Below are 4,711 nucleotides of genomic sequence, written 5' to 3' on the forward strand. Positions count from 1 at the left end.
ATACTTCATTATTGATTTTGGAGGCAAAATTTTCTTAGATTTGTTTTTCTTCTAATGTCGGAATGTGCGCATTCTTATGCTGGTGTCATATCATCACATGCACGCAGTGTAAATCCAGTCTCATTGTTCTTCCTCCGTGGGACATTTTCGCTTGCACGCCACTTAGTTCCTCCCCACTGGAGCTGCTGTGTCCGTCTTGGTTTGCACGGATGCTGGATGAAATCCATACGGAGGAATCCCGTGGAAGAAAATACAGACATCAGCCCATGATATCAAAATAAGGCAGCTGCCACAGCATTCATAAATACTCACAGGACATTTTGACTAAGGAACAGATGGTTTTCTAATACAGAAACATTCTTCAGATGATGGTTTTAAGGGCTTTTGGAGACAGTGCTACTTTTCTTCACAGTGGACATCAGGAACCAAGTGCTGGTATATAATCTATCTTGTCAGCAATCCCACAGTGAGAGGAAACATCTTCTCAGATATGACATTCACTGCCATCATTTCTGAGATGTTGACCTTTTTGAGATTCTAAATCAACAATGGTTCCTTGCACGTGACAAGTAAGACTCTTCATCTTCTCATTAACAGTCAACAGATGTCAAGAAACAGAAGCGCTTAATAGAACAAAACATGAAACAAACCTACAGGTATGCTGGTAGAGCAGGGATGGGCAATTTTGATGTGTGTCACACGTTTTTACCATACTGCCAGTGATTCAAATCTACTTTGCCACATTAAGCGAGTGTCACATGTCTGACTTACAATATGCGAGGTTGTATTTTCGCACACTCACATGCTAAAAGCAATATCAAAGTTCAGAGCAAATGTCCCTTCACACCAGCCATTGGGTAATATAGAAGAATTGTAAAAGTAATACAAGCTTTTGTGTGACTTCTCTTTGCTGACAGCTGTTCATGAATGGAGAAAAGTTTAGTACACTGTACCATTTAAGGAGGCCACTGTGATAAAATGATCCTACACAGGTGCTGAAATCCATCCCCCTCACAAATGACACTATAGCATGCAGAGTTACTGAAATATGTGCTGATACAGAGGAGCAACTGTGCCATCCTGTGGGACTCAGCTGATGATTACTCCCTATCACTCAATACATGGCTCTTTTTCAAAATAATGTTTAGCAGACGTCACCGTTGAGATTATATCCAAATAGCTACCTGAGAAGTCAATTATGGCGATACCACGGAAGTAACCTTTTTGCAAAAACAGTAAGGCCATCATATGTTCACAGTCCGCAGTAGCTGTTTCACCATAACCCCGTTGCCAAATGGAAAAGTCTACCTTCCCACAAGCCTTTCAATGTCACTTCCGAGGCAATAAATAAAATAAAAGTACATGCTCTAAATGACGGATTGTCCTGACCGTTGTGTCATGAGAGCAATGATATCTTTGAGCATCTTCTTCTCCATCCCTTGACTCTCCAAAGGAAGATGATGAGCTCATGTTTGAGAGCTGTTTGACAGATCGGTGAATATTCCGGGGAGCCTGATGCGGCTCATCTTGGATAATTTTTTGTCCAGCCAACCCTTGATAAAAACTTTGTAATTAGTTCATATAGCAGTATTAAATAAAAGTAGCCCTATACATCTATTAATAATAAATATATATATGATAAATAGCTCCCTTTCTGCGTATTGATATTATGAATTGACTTTTAAGTTAAATTGTTATTAGGTACTACACTTTGTTTTAATTTTTATTTTTTTTACTGCTCTATAAATAAAAGTGAATTGAGTTTACATTCTCCTGTTAATTTGTTGAACTCTTTTCACTACATTCTGTTCACGGGTAATCACCACTAATACAAATGCACTAAAGTGATTAGAGATTGCCATGCCTTTTGTTGTGGGCAAAACAAAACATTATCAAAAAGATGAACCATCAAGTTTTGGAACTTTAGCATATTTTTGGAAATGTGTCACAAATAGTTCCGCAAACTTGTGAACGAAATTCATTGTCATGATCCGTTAAAATATACATTTATCGCTAATTTAAAAATGTTAACACTTTTAAATCTCTAGATCATGTTTACTCCTCATTTAAATGTAACGCTCGCCACAGAAGAAAACTCAATACTCTATTCTTCATCAGTATACAGTACATTGACGCAGGCGTCGTTTTTTTTAACCTCTTTCCATTATTTCCCTCACTTTACCTTTCTTCCCGTCTCTCCTCTTCCCGTTACTCATGCGTATTTCTGACAGCTGGTTTTACTGACACATTTGCTAACAACATACTGGTGAACACAGACCACTCAATCCTGCACTGTCCAAATATTTCAGACTGTTTCCATTCCAGATTTGAATCATTGGAAACGGCGCTGCATTTCTTATTCATGTTTTTATAAATTATTCTCCCTGATATGAGCCCCAGTCACGTAAGGCAAAGATGGAGACTGTCTCACACTTTGATAGAGAGATAAAGAGGGAGAGGAAGTGGGAGAGAACAGTATTAATAAACGGACAGCAAGGGTGAGAGAAATATTAGCAGGGTTGACAGGCATGATGTAAAAAGGTTCTATTCTGCTCTACACAAGGAATTGCTATCCTGTGTCCAGCTGTGAGTCAAGACAGCTTTTGACAGAATTTGAAGTGAGTCATATTCTCCTTTTTGCATGCAACCCCATTCAATTTAGAAAAGGATTGCAAGAATATATATATATATATATATATATATATATATATATATATATATATATATATACACACACAGAAATGAAATGACCATATTTTATTTCAGATATAATTGATGTCTCCAATCCCGTATTAACATTTCAGATCGTAGTCCATATACACGTCAACAAAGTTAAATGTCTTTGTCACTCATATTGGCCAATTTATAGTCCGTAGTCCCAGTAGATGTGTGCCTGGGCCTGGCGCAATTGCTCATGCACGAACAACCAACCTGTATAAATTGTGCAACACTCCCCCCTCAAGCCATTATTAACCTCTACCTTGCATTATATACATATTAAAAAAAATCCCTACGTCCAGAAAGTTGAAGAAACAAAATGTTATTAATTGATGGCACCCACAAACATGCTTAAATCTGAATGATGCAGCATAGTGTGAGTGCCAGCTAGCAGGGGATGAGGAAATTGGACCAAAGTTGTAGTTGCCCCAGTGTAAGTACACCTTAATCAACCCCACGAGTAGTTCAGGTGATCTTGTAAAATGACATGACATTAAAGCTGTGAATAAGGTTCACTGTGTTATGGTCTGATGAGACAAAGGCGACGCCGTAATGCCAAAAGGTATATCTGTATATGTGTAGCGGCTACACAGTTCTGAGATTGCGGGTTTTAATTTGGACTCTGTCCTTCCTGTGTGGAGTTGGCATGTTAATCCATTGCTTGTGTGTGTTTCCAGGTACATCGGCTATCTCCCTCAATGCTTGCCTCTAGACAAAGACAATTAGCTACCTGCTGCTTCTGCTACCTGCTGGTATGAAAGAGCACTACAATGTAGCAAAGACAGGGTTACGCTGCCAGGCGCTAGACCGCAGAGGCACACAAATTAGATCATTTCCCACGGCACACCTGACAACATCTCGCGGCACACAGTTTGAAAAACACTGCATTACACTACCAAGGTCTTACTGCCAAGCCGAGATGTGATATACTGACAGACCTCTGCTCTATAAAATGAATGAGTTGCTTCAACAAATTCAAAGTGAAAGAGCATTCAGAAGACCCTGTTGTTATTGTTTATTGTTCTACGCCTACGTTAAAAACAGTATGTTGTTTTAGTGATCAGATTGCTTCACTTCATCTCAAAAATAAAACAATATTAATAGAAGTACTAGCAGGTTGTGAGCCACAGACTCCTTCCCTATTAATCTGTCTCTTTGTATGTACTGTATGCTATTGTGCATCATTGTTGAACCTGCCATACAGAAGCACTTAAAGTCTCTGATGCATGAAGTGTTCTGGTTTGTGTCACGGTGATGGATATCGACATTATGGTCCTCTTTTTGTCTCTGTGTGCTCTTGTCTTCTGTGGCTTGTTGTATTTCCACTTCATATATTCTCCGGATCATTCTCAGTCACCATGAGATTGACGATGGCACATGGTGTTATATACATGTATCGCATGAAAAAGTTAGAACCTTATTGTGTTAAGAAAAAAGTTTTAGTTATGAACAGAACATGATTCATCTCATTTCATTTAGTTCATATTACAATATTTACAATATGCACACATTTGCTATTGACGGACAATTGCACACATTTGGGATGTAGTTATCTATTCTTCGAACGACAAGAATTGACATTTGCACCTAACTCTCAAACAGTTAAAAACACAACTCAGTGTAAAAAAGAAATACAATAAAATGGAAATACTTTAAACACATTTTAGTAAAAAAAAAGGAAAAAAAAGTTGATGTTGGAATTTGTCACCACTCAAATAACTAAACTGATGGGTTTAATGAGTTATAATAAATGTTTTAATCACTTGCTTTTATTTAAAGAAAATAATTTTTTCCACTACATAAAAACCTTCGCAAAATTAATTTAACATCAAAGTAATGCCTGAATAATCATTATTTGGCAGCACAAAATATTTCACAACCTTCGTTAGTTCCACAATGGACATTTGCAATTTTGCTTCTAGTATGATTTCACTCTCGAAGTCCTGGAAAGATTCTTTGCCATGCCTATAATCAAATATAGTGTAACGTTTTA

This window comes from Filicampus tigris, chromosome 14 (genome assembly GCF_054856515.1).
Source record: "Filicampus tigris isolate MCC_2025a chromosome 14, RoL_Ftig_1.0, whole genome shotgun sequence".
NCBI lineage: Eukaryota > Metazoa > Chordata > Actinopteri > Syngnathiformes > Syngnathidae > Filicampus > Filicampus tigris.